General features: G+C 51.1%; 1 protein-coding gene and 1 pseudogene across 1 annotated transcript in view; one reads left to right on the top strand and one right to left on the bottom strand.

Annotated features, from left to right (window-relative positions):
• The window catches only part of LOC141996302 (uncharacterized), a 108,056-nt gene that overhangs the window by 34,793 nt on the left and 48,899 nt on the right, over positions 1-24,364 (top strand). The gene's annotated exons all lie outside the window — the stretch shown is intronic.
• The window catches only part of LOC141996214 (butyrophilin subfamily 1 member A1-like), a 29,620-nt pseudogene continuing 11,796 nt past the window's right edge, over positions 6,541-24,364 (bottom strand).

The raw sequence follows: 24,364 nt of genomic DNA, 5'->3' as shown, positions 1-24,364 counted from the left end.
CAGCATTCTAGGAAGTTCAAGGAAAATGTAGTTCTCAGAAAGTCTGGAAGTGCCACAAGATTCTACAAAGATCCAGAATATTGTAGGAGGTTCGTGAAAAATGAACCCACCTACAGAACACCTGACACATGTTACCTCAGACATTCTATTTCCCCTTTGGTCGCTAACAGCTGATATCTCCCTCCTGCGTGTGACGAAGGTCCAGGGAGCCTGGCTACTGATAGCACCCCAAAGCCACCTGCTTGCTGCTCGTCTCTTTACTGTGATGGTGCCTGCCAAAGTTATCAGTGACTGATGTGGGAAAGTGCCCTACCGTGGAGGAAGAAACGAGGCTGCAATCCCTTGAAACCTTGGGCAGAGGATTGCAGAGTACCTGCACAGAAATTTCATCAGGATTGCTCAGGAGGATTCGAGGGTCCTCCCTGTGTCAGAAGCAAACTGCTCCACATGCTCCCCCAACTCTACCTCACTGTGTGGTACCACCTCTTCTTCCAGTGTGAGTGAATTAAAGAAAAGTCAATAGCTGTGTCCTGCCAAGTTCATGGCCACCGTCACTGTCATGGGAAATAAATTTACACATTTACCTGAGGGTCCCCCCCTGCATCAGGCTCGCCAGTTCTTGACAGCCAGGTCTGACTGTAGTGCATTCTCGAACATCATAACGGGATCCCCAATTGCATGTCCCCCCGTCTGCTACTCTTCCTCGTTCCCATCCCTGCTGTTTACGGCTGGGGCCTGTGACTCAGCCTCCTCAGAGGTATCCACAGTGAGATGTGGGGTGTTGGTCTCTGCCAAGTATTTCATGCAGCTTATTGGAGAAGCAGCAGGTCTGTGGCTCAGCACCAGGTCAACTGTTGGCTTCCCTGACTGCCTGGTGTGCCTGCTGCAGTTTCTTCACGTTCCCATGGCGCTGCTGCCGATCCCTGCCCTACCCCTTCCCCGGCATCCCCCGAGCAACCTGCTCACGGATACCGGATACCACTGCTCTGTCGCTCTGCCTGCACAGCCCTTCTCTCCTCAGGCTCAGGAGATCCAGCATTTCCTGCCTACTCCAGCCATCGGTGCGTCTAGAATGTGTAACTGGAGTGCGCAGATGGGCAGCGGCACGCGCCCTGGGAGAGCTGCTAAGTGTGCGCTCACTCAGCTGGGCAATGCAGAAACGGCATTTCAAAAATATGGGGGGGTTTAAATACAGCGACGGCTCCTGGTCTTCATGACTCCTGGGTAGTAGAGTTCACAGCTGTAAGCAGAGAGGTGTGTTGGGCACTGGGGGACAGCTTCTGGAGGTCTGTTAGGGTTGACCTGGGTCATGCAGTATCCTCACACACACTGTGTCAACCTCAGTCTGTTGCTCATTCCCAGCTTCTGGCAAAAGGAGGCTAGGGACACCGTCCCTGCCCATCCTGGCTAATAGCCATTGATGGACCTATCCTCCATGAATTTGTCTAGTTCTTTTTTGAACCCTGTTATGGTCTTGGCCATCACAGCATCCTGGCAAGGAGTACCACAGGTTGATTGTGCGTTGTGTGAAGAAATACTTCCTTTTATTTGTTTTAAACCTGCTGCCTACTAATTTCATTTGGTGACCCCTAGTTCTTGTGTTATGAGAAGTAGTAAACAGCACTTCCTTATCTACTTTCTCTACACCAGTCGTATTTTTATAGACCTCAATCATATCTCCCCTTAGCCATCTCTTTTCCAAGCTGAAAAGTCCCAGTCTTATTAATCTCTCCTCATACGGAAGCCGTTCCATACCCCTAACCATTTTTGTTGCCCTTTTCTGAACCTTTTCCAATTCCAGTATATCTTTTTTGAGATGGGTCTCACTGCACAGATTCTGCAAGTCAGCCACCATCTGCTCCTCTTTCTCTGAGTGGGAGATGCTGTCCCTGAATTTAGCTGTCTTCTCAGCCCACAGCTTCCCCTACACTGGCTCTGTCTTTTCACCCCCAGAGGCTGGGTTCTAGGCTATTCATGGCATCTCTGCCCCCTCCCCTTCCCTCTCCCTCTGGGAATGCAGAGTGCCACAGGGCAGCCTGGGAATGGCAAGGTCCATGTTTCCCCTCACAGTGAAAAGAGAACCTGGTCCGTACTTGTTTGATCCCACCCCCAAAATAAATCAGGCGATACAATACCCTCCTTGTAGAAAGGGAAATTTTAAAAAATGATTTATTTACAATCAGGGAAACTGAGACCTAATTCACCTGGACAATGAGCTTTGCCTGTTTGTGTGAATTTTAGTGGCTATGCCTCAGCTGGTCCTCTCAACATCATTGTTGCCTGGGGGTTTCAGAACCCGCAGCGATGGTAACTTCACTGTTTCACTCCAGGCAGTGTCGGGAATAAATCAATGGGAACACAGTGATTCCGTCTGATAAATGATTAATACAAGTACGTATGCGCTTTCTAAAACTGCAGTTTATTACATTTAAGCCCACACAGACCTAAGGAATAGATTTAGAACATCCCGGGTATTTTCCTAAAATGTGAGACAGTATTGGGTAATTAATGGTAGGTCAGCGGTGGCCAAACACTTCCCTCCTGGGGGAAAAGGTGTCAGAAAAACATCTCTCTTAGGAAAAAGAAAAGGACTAACTCTAAGGTGTCACAAGTCCTCCTTTTCTTTTTGCGAATACAGACGAACACGGCTGTTCCTCTGGAACATCTCTCTGAGGATGGCTGCAGAGGACTGCTCCAAAGAACATTCTATATCTAACCCTTTTTATAATTAACTTCTACAAAACACATAGGTCATAGTGACCCCTACTACGTCATCACTTTTCCTAACCATTTTAGTCATAATAAACTTCTATATCAAAGGTGCCCAAACTCCAAGCTTTCTGTCCACTTGTTTACTTTCAGTCTCAAATGTTGACTTGTCTTTTCCCTCCTCCCATTCTGATTAGCAGAAACTGCAGCTAGTTTTGATCTTGCCTCTAAAAGCCTGCTTTCAAATTAACCCTTCAATATATGGTGTTCTATTTCATTAATTCATGGTGACTGAGTGCAGATAATATGGCTGCAGTTAGCTTGATCACATACTGGGTTACACAAACACACCTCAAATCCAGGGGAACACCATGACCACAGAGAGTGAGACCGTCTGGCGTTAGCATCTAGCTGCTCTGTCACACACGCAGCAGAAACTGTGCCCACAGGCTGTGCTCGCTGGATCCTTGGAAAGCTCCAGGCAGACGGAGCAGGTCCGTTGAATTTGGAGAGGTTTTGCTGGATTCTCATCAGCCCCAATGCAGGGAAGAGAGGAGCTGAGTTTCATTTTCCTCTTTCCACAAACGGGCTGCACCTGAACCTTGCTCAGCAGCATTTGGGGATTTCTGTGTGAAGGAGGCAGAAAGGTCCCGATTCACAAAGGGGACCCAGACTCAGCACTTGCCACCCAGTGGAACCCAGAGCCTTGAGTTAGGCACCTAGGCTCCCTGTACAAGGGATGGGGAGAGTTAAGGGCCTAAGAATGGGATCAACAAAAGCCAGCGCTCCGAGTGGGAAGCTGCCTCAGCCAGACAGTTGGTTTCAGGGAGGTGTGGGATGGAATCTCTCACCATCAGTTTACAGCAGGGGTTCTCAAACTGGGGGTTGTGACCCCTCAGGGGGTCATGCAATTATTATCTGGGGGGTTGTGAGCTGTCAGCCTCCACCCAAAACCCTGCTTCACCTCCAGCATTTATTATAATGTTAAATATTTTTAAAAGTTTCAGAGTAACAGCCGTGTTAGTCTGTATTCGCAAAAAGAAAAGGAGGACTTGTGGCACCTTAGAGACTAACCAATTTATTTGAGCATAAGCTTTCGTGAGCTACAGCTCACTTCTTCGTATGCATAAAGTGGAAAATGCAGTGAGGATATTTTTATATACACAGACCATGAAAAAATGGGTGTTTAACACTACAAAAGGTTTTCTCTCCCCCCACCCCACTCTCCTGCTGGTAATAGCTTATCTAAAGTGATCACTCTCCTTACAATGTGTATGATAATCAAGGTGGGCCATTTCCAGCACAAATCCAGGGTTTAACAAGAACGTCTGAGGAACTGGGGGGAGAGGGGGTAAGAAAAAACAAGGGGAAATAGGTTACCTTGCATAATGACTTAGCCACTCCCAGTCTCTATTCAAGCCTAAGTTAACTGTATCCAATTTGCAAATGAATTCCAATTCAACAGTCTCTCGCTGGAGTCTGGTTTTGAAGTTTTTCTGTTGTAATATCGCAACTTTCATGTCTGTAATCGCGTGACCAGAGAGATTGAAGTGTTCTCCGACTGGTTTATGAATGTTCTAATTCTTGACATCTGATGTTATTAGGCCCTGTGATGGTGTCCCCTGAATAGATATGTGGAGCAAGAGGGAGGGATCACTTGGGTGGGGGGCCTGTCTCCCAGCAATAAACAGGTTTCCCTGAGCCCCCACCTACAGAAGCACCTCCCTCCACATCTCCTGAGAGAGAAATCAAACCTATGTGGGAGGGGTGTAAAGTTCTGTTCCGGACACCCAGAACTGTAAACCGAAGTGTTACCCCTCTGTTTTAGAAAGAATGAGCTTTACGGGAGATTAGACTGTGTCCGCTCCCTGCCACATCTTCCCGTTCAATTCACCAGCAAACTCCTCGAGACTCTGCCAGTCTTTACCATAGCTTGCAGGTAACAAATCAATGATCTCCACTTCCCGAGTTCCCCAGAGACATTTCTCTGCAGCGTCCAGTCGCTCTCACAGGACACTGGAAAACGTTATTAAGTTTTCTGTCTCTAAAGAGACACACAGCACACACCAGCCTGTGAGCTGAGCTGAGGACTCAGTCTACACTCCAGTATAACAGCACTGATATGTAGGAAAAATAAGACTGAGTTTATTAACAAAGAACAGCCATTTAAGTGATGCTAAGCAAGAGAAGAAGAGAACAGATTGGTTCCAAACAAAACTAAACAAAGCAGACTTTCTAGTGACTACAACTCAGTTTTAGCACGTTACAATCGTTACCTAAGAAGTTGACATCACTAGCCACCCAGGCCAGGGGACCCAGCTTCCACGGCTCGGAGGGGGCCGTTCTCTTTCTTCCCTAACTAACAGTATGTCCTGGAAGTCGACTGCATTTTTTCAGGAGCCAGGAAGACTTCCTGGGGGTGCGGACTCTGTCCCCAGCGTGCTCACTAAGCCCTTTCCTGCCGGCCGCATTGCTTCGTTTACCTTATCTGTAAATGTACTTTCGTTGTTCTCTGCCTGTCCCCAAGCCAGTCAGACGTTCCTCTGGCTAGGGCTGGCTGGCTTTACGCACTGCCTCCCAAACACATTCAGAACATATTTCCAGCACTCACGTATCACTCTTTTGTACACAGCCCACACAGATATCACACAATGATTTTGGGGGCCAGCCTATCACCAGTTTATATATGACACCGTCTGGATACCTATGAGGAGAACCGCGTGGGGGGGGGTAATGAGTGTGTCAGACCTGATTTGAGTTACTGTACAGTGGGTGCTCTGCCAGTTGGCATTGAAGGGCTCATGCAGCACCTCAGGAATATTTTGGCCCTGGCGTTGCTGTACAGCGCCGTCCACTGTCACTCCCTGCTCTCTGTCCCATTTTCTCTCTCTGCCAGATGTCTCCCTGCTCCCCTGGCAGCTGCCTTTTCACCATCAGTCCCAGAAACTGTTTTCCATCCAACGCCCCACTTATCCCCCCTCCCCCTCTATGCAGCTATCTCCTCTCCAGCAAACCCCCTGTCTTGGAATCTAGTCACGGCACAGATCTGCCCCGTCCTGGCTAGCGCTGGGTGGGTTTGCAATGGAACATGGTTCTGATCTATGTTCACCTTCCCCTGAGCCATGCAGGGCCCTGCAGGTGCCTCCCGGGCCAGCGCAGCTCAGGGCACAGACGAGACCAAGGTTAGTCCTGTCTACACTGCAGCGCCCGGCCGCGCTCTGAGGGTGTTGGCAGCCACCGTGCGCTCAATGGCTCCTGCAGGAACAAGAAACGGAGAGTGCAGACAGGGCCAATCCCTCCTCACGCATCCCTCCCTCCTCTGACTCCAGCCTTCCCCGCTCCTGGATCCCTCCCTTCTGCCAACTCTTACCCTGCCCAAGATCCTCCTGCTCCTCACACTGGGGTCTTCTCCCCTTTGTCATTTCTGCCATGGTTCTCTTCCTCCTTGTGGTCTCTCTCCCCTCCCCTCCCCTCTCCTCTCCCCTCCCCTCTCATTACATCCCCCAACCCCCTCCCCAGAGTCTCTCTCATGATCTGGGCTCTTCCCTTCCTGCTGCTGCAGCCCCCTCCCCACTCCACCCCACCCTTGGCCACAGCATCCACCCCTGACATTGCACCCCCACACCGCCCTCTGTCCCTGCACCCCCACAGCCCAGCAGCCTGCTCCCCGCACCCCCTTCTCTGCCCCCTCCTCTCCCCCAGCTCACAGGCCTGGGACTGGGAACTGAGGGAGGGGGCAGGCAGGTGATACCCTTTGTACCATCCCCATGGGAACAGGGCTGGGGGCTGGTCAGCGCTGGGAGGGGATAGTCTCTGCCACGGCTGTCACTCTCAGGGACAAAGATTCCCTTTGGCCTGAGCTGGGACAGGACAGATTATTAGGGGAGCAGTGTTTTTACCCTCCTCTTTGTAACCAACATAAAAATAAGGACGGAGCGTCCCGGAGAAGGTGTCAGTGAAAGGGAAGAGATGGGACCTGTCAGTCACACTGTAAAATGAGACCTCGCCTGCTTCATAGTCCAGGAAAACCCCCACCCGGCTGGGCCTGATGCCTGTGGGGAGGGGGATCTTGGGGGGGGAGGTGCAGGCCTCGTATTTTCCATCCCTCAGCCACACAGCCCAGTATCCATTCCCAGGAGTGAGTCTGACCTTCCCTGTCCTGATCACAGATTCCCTACAAACCCCCACAGTCCAGTTTATTTTGTCTCCCACCTCCACCTCCCAGTAAAACCTCCCGCCTGTGAATCCATTTGTGCCCAGGACAATCGGATAAGTATTGAATCTCTCAGGATTGTCAGGTCGATCCTGTCGTCTCTCATCGTATGTCACAGTTTTCTGATCCTCAGACAGGACGAGGCTGGGATGAGCCGTGTTTGGATCCAGAGTCACATCCACTGGGGAGAGAATCAGAGTCAGTGCTGGGGGCAGGGGCTGGTCACTGGGATCAAAGGGCAATTCACCCACGTGCCCATTAATCACTGTGATATGGGGTTCCTCACCCTTAAGGGGAGTCGGAGCTCAGCTAATGCCGGGGGACAGGGGCAGGGGGAGGGGGTGGGGAGCAGGAGTGGAAGGGAAGGAAGGGGGAGATCTCCAGGGGCAATAGGGGGGCATGAGGCAGACACCAAGGAATCAGAGGGGGACGAAAGGGTGGGGGCCAGGGATGGAGCAGGCACCAGGGAGGGCACGTACCGGGGTGCAGAGGGTGAAGGGAGGAGTGGGTGCCAGGGTGATGGGGAAGGGGAGGGGTGGGCACCAAAGGGGGGAGGGGAGGGGCAGGTGCCAGGGGGTCGGGTCAAGGGGAAGGACATGGGGGGAGGGGAGACAGGGACGGAGGGGAGTCGGGGGAGGGTGTGTTGAGGGGGCTGAGGGTGGGTTGCACGAGGGGAGCAGAGAGGAGTGGCAGGTGCCATGGGGCTGGGAGGAGGGAAGTAATGGGGGCAGAGGAGTGGCGGGGGTAGGACTGGCACAGGCAGAGGGGGAAGGGTTAGGGGAGCGGGAAGGGCAGGCTTGGGCGGTGGAGAACACCCCTGGCACAGCCGCTGCCACCAGGTGAGGGAGCCCCTCCCCACTTCCCCCCCTTCCGCTCCCGAGGTCCCTGCCGCCCACCACCTCCCTCCTCTCCTCCCCCCTCCCCATGAGCCCCCCCCGCCCCTCACTGTGTCCCTCCTCACCCCCCGCCCACTGCTCGCCATCCCGAGGACGAGATGCGGTGAGCGGTGGGCGGGGGTCTCACGGGGGCAGGGGGTGAGGTGGGATGCATCGAGTGACGGCCAAGTGGGGGAGGGAGGTGGGGAGAGAGGCCTGGGGCGAGTGGGGGTGGAGTGTGGGCAGGGCAGCGGGTGGAAGAGGTGAGACGGGGGGCTAGCCTCCCCCAAGGGAAGCTGCGCCCACTGCTCATGACGGCAGGTGCCGGGGGCAGAGGAAGGTGCTCAGGGCTGGGGCAGGAGGCAGACATGGGGGGGCAGCAAAGGAAGGGGAGGGGCAGGTACTGTGGGAGCTGCTGGGGCTCTGAGGCCACTCAAGCCGGTTCCCCGTTGTGCTGGTTGCTACACGGGCGGAGGGGGATCTTCACCTGGATCTGAATGACTGAGGGCACAGATCCCAGGGGCTGTCAACAGGACAGTCCACGGGCTCCGGGGTCACCTAGGGCGGCACAAAAGGAGCTCGGGGCCTAAGTCCCTGGTTTCAGCTCCACGGTGAGGCACAAACCTCCTGCTGACCCCAGAGCTGCCAAAACTCACTCGCAGTCGAAGTTTGTGCAGTAAAAGTTCCCTCGGTGCCTGTGTTTCTCCCTCCAGCCATGACCACGGCTGCCTCCCTCCAGGCGCGTGGACGCCTATTCCCCGGCCTGAGCCCCAGCGTGATCCACAGGCTGGGGGAAGATCGGGGTCCAGCCGTCCCAGCTAGTTTGGTAGGCGAGCTCAGGGACGCTCTCAGACCGGGTCCCTCAGGCGAGGCCACGCAGCAGCTGGCTGGGGAGGGCTTCCCTCATACATTTTAACCCAGGGGCCAGAGCATTCCCCTAGGATGGGGGGACTCCCAGTCCCTGCTCCCCTCGGGCAGAGGGGGAGCTTAAACTGAAACAGGGCTCCGCCAGTCTCAGGAGAGCGCTTTGACCACGAGGCGAGGCAGAGGTGGGGGGCTCCCGCACTCTCTCCTGCTGAGGATTTTCCATGGTGGATAAATAAAGGGCCATTGGTGCAGGGACGGACCCTGGCTTCCCCCCTCGCCGGGGGGTGCTCTAACCCCCCAGCTGTAGAGTCAGACGCATACTTGCGCTCTCTGACCCAATCACAGGTGCCGACTCCGTGGGTGCTCCGGGGCTAGAGCACCCTCAGAAACAAAACAGTGGGTGCCCATCAGCCACCCTCCAATCAGCTGTTTGGTGGGCCCAGCTGTTTGGCAGTGGGCGGGAGGTGCTGGTGTGGGGCAGAGCGGGGGCAGGAAGAGATGGAGCAAGGGCAGGGCCTTGGGGGAAGGGGCAGAGTGTGGGCAGGGCCTTGGGGTGGGGGTGGAGCACCCACCCAGAAAGAAGAAAGTCGGCACCTGTGCCCAATGATCTTTAATTATTCAGTCCGTCGTGGAACAGCTTCCAGAGAGAGGAGGTCTCAGAACAGACTAACTCATACCCCAGGGGTTAGGGCCCTACCCCGAGAGCTAGAAGGCCCCTGTTCAAATCCTTCCCTGCCTTGGGCAGAAGCGGGAATTGAAGCAGGGTCTCCCAGGTGATGGCTTTAACCAAGGGGCTACAAGTCATTGCCAGCTCCTCCACCCCGGCCGGTTTGTGTGGTGTGAGGAAGGCGTCCAATTCATTCCCACAAGATCTGCCGTAGGTGCTAAGCAGCCTGACTCCAAGAAAGGGGTTCCCTTTGTGGATCACTGAGCAGAGATAGGTGCCCATCTCCACGAGAGAGGCAGGGCTTAGCACACACCCCTTTCATCCGCATCTCCTACTGTCTAGCGTAGGCATCTCCTCACCTCATGTCTTGGCGTTTGTGAATCACAGTCTAAGGGCAGGTCTTCGCTTAAAATCCTGCACCGATGCAGCTGTGCCGCCGTAGCACTTTCACGGAGATGCTCTAAACTGAGAGGAAGGAGCTTTTCCCATCAGTTTAGTTCATCCAGCCCTGCCCCCCCCCGGCTCAGTGCATTAGGATACCCTGGCGTGCGAGGAGCCCGGGGCTCCCGGTGCTACAATGTGCGTGCACATCCTCTCGACTCTCTCATCCCTGCTGGAGCTGCCAGACTCTCCCAGCCTGCTCGAGTACACACACATGGTCAGGCTGCGAGCCAGGTGAAAACACGCACATAGCCACAGGTGTGAGGCAGAAAAGCTGCCGTATGGCACAATTTGTGGCAACTGGGTCAGGGGAGTGTCACAAGCTGGTTATAAAAACCTGTCTGCCCTTGCAGTGGGGACAGGGCCTGCCTCACCCCAGAGCCAGGGGGATGCTGAACAGCTCTTGTCTTGTCCTGTTACACGAGAAGAACATTGTGGGTAGAGATCCGTCTGAGCATGGAAATCCTGCCGTTGGGAAGAGAGAGCTGAGCCGTTCAGTGCCAGTGATGGGCAGATAAGAATGCCCATCCTGCAGAACCCAGGTACGGCCCTGGGAAGGGGACACTAGGGGACATATTTCATCACTAATCAGCCCTTTCCCAAAGGGAGTGTGTCCCTGTGCTCAGCAATAAATCTGCGTTTCGTCTGCCCCCAGTGACATTGCTATTTCCAGCCGACTGAATGTCACAGGGAAACACTCTGTGCAGGGAAAGGAGCAGAGAGCTCCCAGGGGAAGGTGGGTCTCACCATGGATACAATACCAGCGGTATGTACAGTACCTGTGTAGAGCCGGGCGCTTCTCCACCCTGCAACCAAGCACAGAGAGAGGGGTAAGAACGCCCCTGGACACAGACACACTGAGCAGGAGACAATGTCACCCAAGGGTCGTACTGGGGGGAATGGAACTTACTGAGCTCAGCCTGGAGTTTGTCTGAAAATAAAACAGAGAGAAATGAGTCAGTATCACATTACCTTGCAGAAGGGAAGTGAGTGAAAAAGACCTTAAAGCAAGGAAGCCTCCTGGGCAGCAAAGGAAAAGGAAAGGAAGAAATACAGTACAGTAACCGCATCTGGCCACCTGGTCAGGAGCAAGAGGTTGTTAGAGCTAAAGAGGGATCCTTCAGCAAATGAAAAGTATTAACCCTGTGAAGCCAGTAGAAAGCCACATTAAGTACACTGGGTGAAGCGAATGATAGGAATTAGGGGGTTAAAATGGAATTAGAAGAGGGAATAGCCAAAAATATAAAACAAATAAAGGGAACAATTGAGGAGGGTAATGACAATGCTGAGAGACTGATTTCTTTGCAACAGTTTTTACCACACTGAGTGTGGTGGGAAGAGACCAGCCCTGGAGCTGCTCTTTTCAAGAAATGAACATCAGGGCTTGAGGTGTGAAGCAGAGATAATAGAACAGACTGATTAATGAAAGAGCCAGACGTCACCAAGACCAGAGGAGATCCTTGCCAGGTTGCAAATGCCCAAGAGTTGTGAAATGACCTAAGAGCGCTATGGCGGAGCTGTTAACAATAATATGCATCTCATTAAAATCAGCTACTCTTCTGGAGAATCGGAATGTTGTAACCAGCTTTTCAAATTTTGGTAGGACTTGTCCTGAGAATGACAGCTCAGTGAGCCTTGGGGAAGGGGTTGGAATAGGGGCAGGGAGGAGGCAGAGTTGGGGTGGGGCCTTGGGGTAAGGGGTTGGCATGGGGGGTGGGGCTAGGGTGGGAAGAGGTGGGGTGGGGCGGGGCCGTATGGAAGGGGTGGAGTGGGGTCAGGGCCAGGGGTAGAGGGAGGTCGAGCACACAGGGGAAACGGGGAAGTCAGCGCCTATGGTGGTATTAGTTAAGTTTTTCCTCGGTGATGCCCTCATCAGGGACAAACATTGTCGTTCATGTCCCCAGCAGTGATCCTCACACATGGTGCTTGCCGTGCCTGTGTGAGGCCCACGTTAAAGAAGCGTTGCTCAGTCATGAAATGGACTCAAGTGGCTCGAGACCTTTGCCTAAAGCAGCACCTGCTTGACCAGGCTATGTGACCTGCTTTCGTTGTGAGGTCCTTGTCTGACTGGAAGTGGCCCTCGGGCTCTGAGAGCACTGCTGCTTCGCAGTCCAGAGCAGGTGCCTCTCTCAAGAAACGGGGGAGCTGTTCCCCATTGCATGCACCAAGGAAAGGATCTCATAAGACCAACTGAGACTCCAGGAGACTCTTTCACTTTGCACAGGGTTGGTGCTCGTGTGCAATATGGCATGGGTGCCTCTAACCTTTCCCTGGTACCATGTGGAGAGATTAGAGACCTGGTATTATGGGCTCTGGTTCCGGCCCCAGGGCATCTGTGGAGTCTGGCACCAAAGAGGATGATGGTGGCACTGACTGTCTCCGTGTCGGTGGCATTCCAGGCAGCCACAGACCTCCTTTGCCTTTCACCCCAACCTCTCCTTTGGCCCAGGGCTATGCCATCTATCGCCCCATTGGCTGAACAGGCTGTTGAATCAGGGCCAGTATCGAGGTTGGTGTGGGAGATCTCAACAGCTTTCACCGTCCTTGACTTCGGCACTGTCAACCAGTCCAGTACAACTGATGACTTTGGGACTGATACTGCTTCCAGCCTTGGCATACTCAGTGCAGGTGGAGCTGCTTCCATTATCAGCGCTGGTCCCTGCCTTGTTATGGGTCACAGATGAGTCAGGCCAGGTACTTGCTCCCTCTGGTCTGGCTCTGACTTTATTCCTGGAATCCCAAGGCTTCTCAGTTTCAAGGTTGGGATCTTCCTTCTCCTGGTCTCCATCGCCAAACCAGCATCGGGGACTGTTTACAGAGCATTATAGGCATCAGGACTGGTGCTTCTCTCATGGTCAAGATGGGGGTCTCGGGCCACAATGCCTTATCCTTACCAGAGGCCTCCATGGAATCTGTGGGACCTTCCTCGGTGATGGAGGTCATACTGCTTCGCTCAAGCAAAGGTGACATTGCTGGTCAGATCAGCAGTAGGAAATATAGGCCCACCACAGGTTCCAGCACTGGTGAGCTTTACCCATGGAGTATTTCGAGGCCTATCAGGACCTCTTGTCCCCTGCTTCACTGGGGATTCAGGCAGAGTTCCTTCAATGAATGTCCATCAGTTAGTGGATGCCCTGCAGCCATCTGCTCCTGGTAGCGTAGCCCTCCCGATCAATGATGCACCACTGGAGTCTGCAAAGTTTTTCTGGAGCCTGCTGACTTCCATACTGCCCACCACACTGCATTGATTCGGCCTTAACTGGAGTATTGTGTCCTGCTCTGGGCGCCACATTTCAGGAAAGATGTGGACAAATTGGAGAGAGTTCAGAGAAGAGCAACAAGGATGATTAGGGGTCTGGAAAACATGACCTATGAGGGAAGATTGAAAGAACTGAGTTTGTTTAGTCTGGAAAAGAGAAGACTGAGAGGGGACATGATAACAGTTTTCAAATGCCTAAAAGGTTGTTACAAGCAGGAGAGAGAAAAATTGGTCTCCTTAACCTCTGATGATAGGACAAGAATCAATGGACTTAAATTGCAGCCAGGAAGGTTTACGTTGGACATTAGGAAAAACTTCCTACCTGCCAGGGTGGTTAAGCATGGGAATAAATTGCCTAGGGAGGTTGTGGAGTCTCCATCACTGGAGATTTTTAAGAGCACGTTAGACAAACACCTGTCAGGGATGTTCTAGATGGTGCTGGTCCTGCCATGAGTGCAGGAGACTGGACTTAATGACCTCTCGAGGTCCCTTCCAGTTCTATGATTCTATGAAAGTGCACAGAAAGGGCTTCTTCTCTCACTTGGCATAAACTCCCTCGTCATGACTGCTGTGAATGATAGAGCCCAGCAGGGCAGGTTTAAGTCCATTCTGAAGGACAAATTCTCCAACAGGATGGATTAAATGGGCAGGAAGATTTACACTTGCTCCTCCCTGCAAATGGGAATTTATGCCAGCAGGCATTGGTGTCCAGTTATGACTTCGTAAATTGGACAGTGATGCCTAAGTTTGCAAACCAGCTGCATGTAGCCACTAGAGAGGAATTTCAGGAATCTGATTTTCGACAAAATCTACAGGGTTCTGACCAGAGTGCGGGCTGAGGGGCTCAGCCTACATAAGCAATGAAGTATGCAACCTTCTAGTTGAAAAAAAGCCACATAATTTTGCTCCATGATCTAAATTTTCACCGTGAGATTCTGTGCTCGGAACCTGCAGCATCGGTGCAGGGAAGAGCTAAGGTGACCGTGACGGGTTGAATCACAGAAACCCCCTGGGGGCTGCCAACTGATGTGCCAAGACTACGTCTGCCCCTGCTTACCCTGCCAGCTTGGGACTCCAGCACCCTGTCTTGTGGAGACAGACACGCCAGTCTGCTCCAACACAGACCCAGGGTCTGAGCCACATGCCCCAAAGCTGCAGGCTTATCTGAAAGCAACTTAAGAAGCGTTCCTCTCTTTAACACTCAGATGCCCAACTCCCAATGGGGTCCAAACCCCAAATAAATCCGTTTTACCCTGTATAAAGCTTACACAGGGTAAACTCAGAAATTGTTTGCCCTCTATAGCACTGATAGAGAGATATGCACAGCTGTTAGCCACCCCCCCCCCGCAGGTATTAATACATACTCTGGGTTAATTAATAAGTAAAAAGTGATTTTATTAAATATAGAAAGTAGGATTTAAGTGGTTCCAAGTAATAACAGACAGAAAAAAGTGAATTACCAAGCAAAATAAAATAAAACATGCAAATCTAAGCCTAGTACAGTAATAAAACTGAATACAGATAAAATCTCACCCTCCGAGATGTTTCAATAAGTTTATTTCACAGACTGGTCCCTTCCCAGTCTGGGCACAATCCTTTCCCCTGGTTCAGCCCTTGTTCCAGCCCAGGTGGTAGCGAGGGGATTTCTCATGATGGCCGCCCCCTGTGTTCTGTTCCACCCCCTTATATGGCGTTGGCATAAGGTGGGAATCTTTTGTCTCTCTGGGTCCCCACCCCCACTTCTAAATGGAAAAGCACCAAGTTTAAGATGGAGTCCGGTACCAGGTGACATGGTCACCTGTCACTGTGAGACCCCCCCAAGCCTTCATTGCTCCCAGCTTGGCTCACAGGAAGGCCTGCCTGCAAACAGAGCCATCCACCGTCAACTGTCCTGGTTGATGGGAGCCATCAAGATTCCAAACCACCATTAATGGCCCACACTTTGCATAATTACAATCGGCCCTCAGAGTTATATTTCCTGTTTCTAGTTTCAGATACAAGAGTGATACATTTATACAAATAGGATGACCACACTCAGTAGATTATAAGCTTTGGAATGATACCTTACAAGAGACCTTTTGCATGAAGCATATTCCAGTTACATTATATTCATACTCATTAGCATATTTTCATAAAATCATACAGCGTGCAACGTCACTGTGACTTTTAACATTCCTGGCATCCGCCGGATCCTGGGCTGCTCTGGTGCCAAAGCAGCCCCTGAGGTAAGTCAGGGCTAGTCCACATGGGTGCTGCAGTGATGTCATCTCCAGAGCACCGTCTTCTAGCATACGGTGACTTGCACGCACACCACCGTCATTTCTATCCTGGGGCTCCCTATGGTTTTTCATACGCCAAAGCACATAAAATAAATTTCCCCTTCTGCGGGGTTCTGATACATTATAAATTAATTCATTTATTTATTTTCTCCCCTCTTGTCACTTTACCTTTCTCTCTGTGTTGCCTCCAGAAGCAGTAACTGGCCAGGGCAATGAGAACCACCAGGAGAGCCAGGATCACCCCCAGAACCACAGTCCAGGCATCGACTCTTGGGAAAAACAGCTCTGCAAGAGAAAGTGTTATTGACTTGGGAACAAATACGTACATAAGAATATTAGAACAGCCAGACTGGGTCAAACAAATGTTCCGTGGAGCCCAGTATCCTGTCTTCTGACAGTGGCCAAAGCCAGATGCTGCAGAGGGAATGAACAGAACAGGGCAATAATCAAGTGATCCATCCCCTGTCACCCACACCCAGCTTCTGGCAGTCAGAGGTTTAAGGACACCCAGAGCAAGGGGCCACATCCCTGCCCATCTTGGCTAGTAGCCATTGGTGGACCCGTCCTCCATGAACACACCTGCTTCTTTTCTGAAACCAGTTATACTTTTGGCCTTCACTAGATGGCAATGAGCTCCACAGGTTGACTGTGCGTTGTGTGAAGAAATATTTCTTTTTGTTTGCTTTAAACCTGCTGCCTATTAATTTCATTCCTTGGTTCTTGTATTATGTGAAGGGGTAAGTAACACTTCCTTGTTCACTTTCTCCACACCCGTCACAATTTTATAGACCTCTGCCCTATCCCCCCTTAGCCGTCTCTTTCCCAAGCTGAAAAGTCCCAGTCATTTTAATTTCTCCTCAGAGTGAAGCTGTTCCAGGCCCTTAAACATTTTTGTTGCCATTCTCTGCACCTTTCCATTTCTAATATAGCTTTTCTGAGATGGGGCAACCAGAACTGCCTACGGTATTCAAGATATGAGCGTACCATGGGTTTATATAAATTTATTATGATATTTACTGTCTTATGATCTACCCCCTTTCTAATAGTTCCTAACATTCTGTTAGCTTTTATTAATACCACTGCACATTGAGTGGATGTTTTCAGAGAACTATCCACAATGAGTCCAAGATCTCTTTCTTGAGTAGAAACAGGTAAGTAAGGCCTGATCATTTTATATGTCTAGTTGGGATTATGTTTTCCAATGTGCATCACTTTGCATTTATCCACATCGAATTTCATCTGCCACTTTGTTCCCCAGTTTTTTGAGATCCCTTCATAATTCTTCACAGTCTGTTTTGGACTTAACTATCTTGAGTAATTTTGTATCATCTGCAAGTTTTACCATCTCATTGTTTACCTCTTTTTCAGACCTTTTATTAGTATGTTGAGCAACACTGGTCCCAGTACAGATTCCTGAAGGACATCACGATTTACCTCTCTTCTTTCTGAAAACTGACCATCTATTCCTACTCTTTGTGTCCTGTCTTTTAAGCAGGTACTGATCCATGAAAGCACCTTCCCTCTTATCCCATAGCAGCTTACTTTGCTTAAGAGCCTTTGGTGAGGGGCCTTGCCAAAGGCTTTCTGAAAGTCAAGGTACCCTGCACGTACTGGATCACCCTTCTCCACATGTTTGTTGACCCCCTTCAAAAAATTCTAATAGATTAATGCAGCATGATTTCCCTCTACAAATGCCACGTTGACTTTTCCCCCAACAAATCATGTTCACCTATGTGTCTGGTACTTCTGTTCTTTACCATAGTATCAACCAATTTGTCTGGTACTGAAGTTAGGCTGTAGCTGCCAGGCTCGGTTCTGGAGACTTTTTGTTTTTAAATAAGAATTCTCTTCATCACCCCCTTGAGAACTGCGATGTTCCAGCACAGAGAGAAGTCAGATACAAACCGAAATACTCTTGCCTGAAGCTTGCAGCGTAACACAATGTTTTGTTTTTTAGAATCCAGAATCTTAACACCCAAGAACCCAAAACAGAGAGGGGCTGCTCCCTAAGGCAGCAGGCACAACTTCCACCTTGCAGGGCCCTAGAGCTCAGTCTCTAGCCCAGGCCCAAAAGTCTACACTGCAATTTAACAGCCCCTTAGCCCAAGCTCCACAAGCCTGAGTCAGCTGGCATGGGCCAGCCATGGGTTTTGAATTGCCGTGTAGACATATCCAAAGAGAACTAAGCTTATTCAGATGTTTCCAAGAAGTGCTCAACATGTTGAAGGTCCAGGCCAATAAATAGGAGACACAATGATAAATACTTTCTGCCCATGTCTGTGGCATCTCAGTCCAGCCATGTGCGGCACGGCCGGGCACTGACCTGCTATGGAAATCGCTGACTCTCTCTCCTGGTCGAGTCGGGGGTTCCTGACACAGCAGGACACTTTATGGTTGGACTCTTCTGTTAGAACAATGGCAATCTCTGTTTGAAACAGGACACCGGCCTCTTGGGATATTTTTTCAGAGGCTGATGGTAAGAGCTTCCCCTGGAGATCTCTCCACTGAGCCTCAGGCTCTGGGTACCATCCAGATGATCGACACACCACCTGGATCTCTCCATCCTGATGTCCCTCTACAGAGATATCAGGATCGGAGCCCAAACCTACAGAAGAAATAAATAAATTTGTGATAACCCAGTAATGAGCCAAAAGCTTTATTACACTGTTATCAAAAGCCATTTCCTATCAAACTAATAATTGAATGTGAGTCCACGAGTGCAGCTGGTCACCTAATTTGGCCAGATTCCTATTTGATATAGAGTAGAATTAATGTTAATGTCAGTGCTGTTCTATGCACAAACTTTCTCCAGTTTAGTTAACCTGGTTTAGTTAATCAAGTGCAAATCCCTTAAATCAAGACTTAAACTAAATCAATATAAGCCATTTCCAAACTCGTTTCAGAGGGTCCACCTGGATGTTTGCCCTAGTTCAGCAGTTCTCAAATTTTAGCAACCTAAGGACCCCCATTTTGATTTCAAATTTTCAGCAAACCCCCTAGCCCAACCCGCTCAGCACCAGGCCCTGCTCTCACTCCACCCCTTCCCCCAAGACCCCATCCTCGCCCCACCTCTTCCTGCCCCTGCTCCACCCCTGCCCCTCCTCTTCCCCACCTCTTTCTATCCCCTCCCCTGAGCACACCCCGTCTCTACTCCTTCCTCTCCCTCCCAGGCCCTGCTGCACACCACTGAACAGCTGTTCCCCAGCACACAGGAAGCACTGGGAGGGAGGAGGCGGTGTTGAGGGAGGAAGGGAAGGAGTTGATCAGTGGGGTCCGTGCACCCCCTGGAGTACCTGGGGGTCCACGGACCCAGTTTGAAAAACTCTTCACTAGTTCATTGAAACCAGTGTATGTGTATGTGTAAACAAGCCTTAAATAATTCACTAATAAAAAACTTTATTATAGGGGAATTCAGGTTGCCTTGGCAGGGCCTTGTATCCTTCCAGAATGCTGAAATGGGTAGCAGAAAACTGATACCTCTCAGAGCCAGGAAATACACTCACCAAAACAGAAACACAAACCATGGGCGGCAGGGAAAGCTGAGCCTTCCCAAACAGCCAGGATGTGGCCCATCCACACTCCGCCCCTTCTCCCCGTCCGGCTTCTCACTCTGCAGGTGTCCGGCTCTTCCGGGGCTGCCAGCCTGCTGATGCTCTGGGGCCAGGGGGGCTGGGGCTGCTCTGCCCGGCTTCGGAGTCCTGGCACACCGGGGCCGGGAAGGCAGGGGCCTTGCTGCCCAACAGCCCAGTGCTTTGGGGCCAGGAGGGCTGCGGCCACGCTGTCTGGCCTCCCCACACTCCAGGGCCGCGTGGTGCTCCGTGGCCGGGAGGGCTGGTCCCTTGGGCCCTCCCAATGTACTGGTCGACAGCCTGGTGCTTTGGGGCCAGGAGGGCTGTGGCCACACTGCCCAGTGTAATGGCAAAAACAACAGCCAGCAAATTTTCCTACTCCAGCCCTCCCGGCCCCGGAGCACCAGGGGTAGGAAAATTTGCTGGTTGCTGTTTTTGCCATTACATTGGCACTCCAGCTTGGAAAGCCTGGAGCTGCACTGCCGGGCCTCCTGGTTCTCGGGGTCGGGGGGAGGAGGGGGCTAACCTGGGGCAGGGACCAGTGGCCACAATGGAAGGGGGCTGGGGGCACAGGGCAGGGGCCAAGCCCACAATGTGAGCCGGGCTCCATTGAGCACAGAGGGGATGAGGCCTCGGGTGGAAGGGGCAGGGCTGGGTCGGGGGAGAGATGGGGGCTGTCGCAAACACTTGATAAGGTCACACTGGGGATTTTTTATTACTGATGAGCTGAACTGAAATAAAATTATCTTAATTTGAAGCAAGTGTCTTGTGAATTCAAATGGATTTCTTTATTGCGGGGTCAGTCTGTGGGCAGAGAGGCCCTTAGGTTGCTTGGAAATTGCATACAGACCATCCGAGAAAGGGAAAACAACCGCCCAGGAGAGACAAAGAAGGGATGGGTGTCTGGTGCCATTTCCACTCGGGAGTCTTCACCAGAAAAGCACAGGCTAGCAGGGGTTCTCACAATAATTTTTTTGGTGGCCTAAGTGTGTGCAGCCACTCTGGTGGCCACTCTGAAAAATCCCTCTCCGACCTGCAGCCCTTAAGCAATAGCCCACCCTGAGGAAGGTGAGTCAGGAACTCACTGGCCAGCTGCAAAGTCCCAGCCTCCCCATGCCTTGGCCGGGCGGGAGCCGGGCAACTGCCCAGGGGAGTGCCTCAGTGACCAAACCCTGCTGACAAGAGCCTCCTCCCGTGCCATTCACACTGGCCCCACATGTCTCCAGAGGCACATGGAAATGACTAAAAACACACGTACGAGTGTGCCAGAGCTGTGGGCTATGATTGTTTGTCTTACAGAAGCAATTAGAGGTCCCAGCTGAGACTGGGTCCCCAGCGGGCTGGGCGTCATGCACACATCCTAGGAGACAGTCTGCGCTGAAGAGTTTACAGTCTCAACAGGCATGATGGAGAAAGGGTGAGCGAGGAAACAGAGGCACAGAGACTTGCCCAAATTCTTGCACAGCTCAGTAGCAAAGGAAAGACTGGAACCCTGTCCCTTGACGCTCAGTCGACGGCTCTATCCACCAGGTAACCCTGCCTCTCACGTATTGCTGGTCTAGCATATGTGCACCTGCTTCACATTCTCCAGTGAGGCTGGGTGAGCGGCCCCATAATTCTGCCAGCTCCTGAGCAGGGACAAGGGACTGGCTTTCCCGTTGATGAACACAGACCGTGCCTCTCGCCACAGACACTTCGCGGCAGGTCTGAAGGGTTGAATAAGAACCACTGGAAGGAGCTGTGCACAGTTGAACTGATGGGCAGGGAGGCTAAACTCTTCCACCACTTTCACTTGCAAAGGTAATTTTAGAAACATATTTGTAATCCCCTTGGGCTTAGAGAAGCCCCTTTAACACCTGCCTCAGGCAGAGGAAGGGCTGGGTGTTCCAGAGGGAGGAGGGTGGAGAGAGGGAGAGGACAGGGGCGTAGGCGCCGACTCCGTGGGTGCTGCGGGGCTGGAGCACCCATGGAGAAAAATTAGTGGGTGCACCCATGGGCAGCCAAGCCCCAGTGGCAGGCGGTGGGCTACAGGACCCTGTATATCAACCACGGTTACCCTGTGAGTGCCAGACATGAGGCCAGCCATTAGTGTGAGGAGGATCAGCTATTGTTTGGCCCCAGGGGTGCACAAGAGAGTTGTAATAAACACAACATATTCATATCACCCAACTTTTTAGGCGTGTTTGTGTATTTTATTAACCCCGTAAATGTAACCCATGAATGCTACCCCAGACTCCAAAGGGTCACAACACTCTTCGAGACAATCTGAGTATTTGCGTGGATTTTAGAGCCCTTAGAAAAAACAGTCAACTAGAATAAACCTTCACCAGAGCATAGCTACTGCCCCACTGTAATGAGATAAATCAGGTGTCATCTCACAATGAATCTTTGATCCACTTATGACCCTATTGAAGACATCAAAGTATCACAACAAGTTACTGACCTGCCACCTGTAGTTCCAATAAAGCGTCTTCATAAGCCACTCTAGACTGAAAAAAACACTTGTACTGTCCATCGTCGGAGGGTCGGATATCGCGTATTCTCAGGGAAACACTCCCATCGGTGATGTGGTCTTTTCAGAGCTCAGTCCTTCCTTGATATTCTGGCATCTGCTCCCCACACTGATCCTGCCCATCGTGGTACAGATGCACAACTGCAGAGTACGGGGACCTGAACCATCTCACCTCCATGCTCTGAGCATCCATCCTGGGGGAAAGGTGGCAGGGCAGGATGGCCTCCCCACCTAAGGAAGCGGTGATTGGATGGGCAGGTCCAGTTACTGTGAACTGTGCTGAGAAAAATGCAATGAAAATAGAAATTAAATTGACAGGGGGCTGAAGGTGGCATTAATTCAGCAGTAAGACAAAATAAAAGAGCGTCCTGCATTAGAAGTGAACACCCCGTCTCCATGCAGTGCCCTAGGCATGTCTATAAGTGCAGAGAGTCACATGCTTGGGGTACCTGCATCTTTGACTCCCTCTGGGGTCTGCTTAAGGATTGTCCCTTAGGTCTCAGGCCTCCAGCTGTCACCTCTCTCTGGGCAGGGACCCATGGCCCTCTCTCTCCACTGGGGTTTAAGGCTTGCAGGTTTTCCCACCAGGTCTGACCAAAGTCCACCACCTATGCTTTGCTTTCCATCCCAGGGCTATGAACAGTGTGTGCAAGCGGTTACCAGTAACCAAACAGGTTTTCCAAAGCAGGGAACATTTATGGACAAAAGCCCGAGAGAGAAAAGTTACCACAAACCAATCAAACATCTTACACTTATCGCAAAGCATTCTCATCTGGCACATGGGGACAGACTCTCCGTCAAACCTTTCTCTAAGGGTTTCTCTCAGTTTGTAGCCCAAGATCCCAGGCTTCTGGTTAGCTTAAATCAGCTTTTCATACCAAAAATCTTCATTCTCTTTGGTTTCTGGAACCTGCTCTGAACTAGTTTCACTGCCTGGGCTGGTACTTCTCTGGAGCTGTTATCTGTCCCACAAGAAATTACGCCCCATCATTTGTATATCCTGCAGGAGATGGGGTAATCCTCCCCCACAGAGTAGATTACAATCTGGAGCCCACAAAGATACATATAGAACGGATCGATACTGTGAAGTTCCACTCCGTATGCTTTATGAAAATAGGCTTATGAATCTGAAAATGACACAGCTGGAATGTGCTTTATGCAAAAGGTCTCTTGTAACATATCACTGACAAAGTTATAATGTGCTGCATTTGATTTTCCTATTTGTATGCATCTATCGTTCTTATAGAAATATGAGGTATGAACTTGTATTACTGGTGTAGTCAGACCAGGTGAGGGCCGTCAATGGGGCATCGGGAACTTGGTGACTGCCATTGACAGGACAATTGGCTGTAAATGGCCTGGTTTACCTTAAAGCCTTCCTGTGTATGGGTCAGGCAACCTGGGAGGAATGGAGACTGGGGTCTTACACAGACATGTGACCATGTCACCTGATACTGAAATCCATCTTGAAGCTGGTACTTTTCCAGAGTGGGGGTGGGATTCCAAACAAGGGTTTCCCCGCCTTAGGGAAATTCTATATAAGGCGGGGGAAGTAAACAATGAGGGTCTTCATCTGGCTTAAGAGATGGCCTCCCCAACCCAAGGAGATACCTGAAAGTATCTGGAAACAAAAGAACTGTGACTACAGGGGTGGGAGAGAACAGGCTGGACCCAGGTCAGAAAAGGCAACTGACCTGGGAAGCATTTTACTTGAAATAACATCGAGGGTGAGAAGTTATCATCTGTAACTGATTTCTTAGTGTATTAAGCTGAGCCATGCGTGTTTTGGTTTATCTTGCTTTATGATTTACTTTGTTCTGTCTGTTATTACTTAAAACCACTTAAATCCTACTTTTTATACTTAATAAAATCGCTTTTGTTTATTAATAAACCCAGTGCAAGTAATTGTTACCTGGGGGAAAAACAGTTGTGCACGTCTCTCTTTCAGTGATATAGAGGGTGAACATTTTATGAGTTTACCCTGTATAAGCTTTATACAGAGTAAAACGGATTTATTTGGGGTTCAGGCTCCCAGAAAGGCTGAACACTGGGCGCTGGGAAAGTCCCTGTTAACTGAGAAGCCCCACGGCTGAGTGAATCTCAGTTTCTGCGAACTGCAGAGGGGCGTGGCCCAACCTCTGAGTCTGGGCTGGAGCTCAATTGGAGCGTCTGGCTCAGCAAGACAAGAGTGGAGGGGCACCCGTTCTGGCAGGAGGGTTGTTCTCTGTGGTACCCCAGAGCATCAGGTGACAGTCTCCAGGGGGTCTCTGTGACCGAACCCATCACAGATACTATCTAGGGAGAGGGTGCAGAATAGACAGAATATTCATGATGTTAATTTGATAGTCCCCAAATATGGCATGTGGTTGCCATATCTGTCACCCAGAGTTCACAGGTGAATGTTATACACTGTCCCTATCATCGCTGAACAGGGCTGAACACTTCTCACAAGCACCTTGGGTATAATGGGTAATGGGGATGGGGGGCTGGTTCTCTGACACACCAAGGACTTTTCATGCTGCTCCAGTGCAGTGCCCTCCCTGACTGCTGTAAGGATGGTGTAAGGGCCAGCAGGATGTGAAAAGAGATCATTGCCACTGTTCAGGTAAAGTCAGAAGTCAGATAATGAAGAGGGAGAAGGAGGCAGATAGAAAAGTGCAGGGGGCAGAGAACCAGCCATTGTGGAACTGAACAGAAAGGGGGGGGTCTCTGGGCAGAGACTCAGCATCCAGAGCGACAAAGAGAGCTGCTTAAATTAGCAGAATGGAAACCACAGCAGGAGGGAACCAAAATGTCTGTGTAGCTGTGGGGGCAGCCCCGGGGGTGCCATGGGATACGATAAGACTTTCACTGAGGGCACAGAATGAAGAAGGCCTCACTCTCACCCCTAGACGGCTGTGCCTAGTGCAGTGTGAATGACTTGTGGGTTTTAATTTCATAACTGGGGAGTTGGGAAGTCATGATTTGTTTGTG

This window comes from Natator depressus, chromosome 11 (genome assembly GCF_965152275.1).
Source record: "Natator depressus isolate rNatDep1 chromosome 11, rNatDep2.hap1, whole genome shotgun sequence".
Lineage (NCBI taxonomy): Eukaryota > Metazoa > Chordata > Testudines > Cheloniidae > Natator > Natator depressus.
The sequence above is the reverse complement of the archived record's forward strand: the minus strand, read 5'-3'. Positions and strand labels throughout refer to the sequence as shown.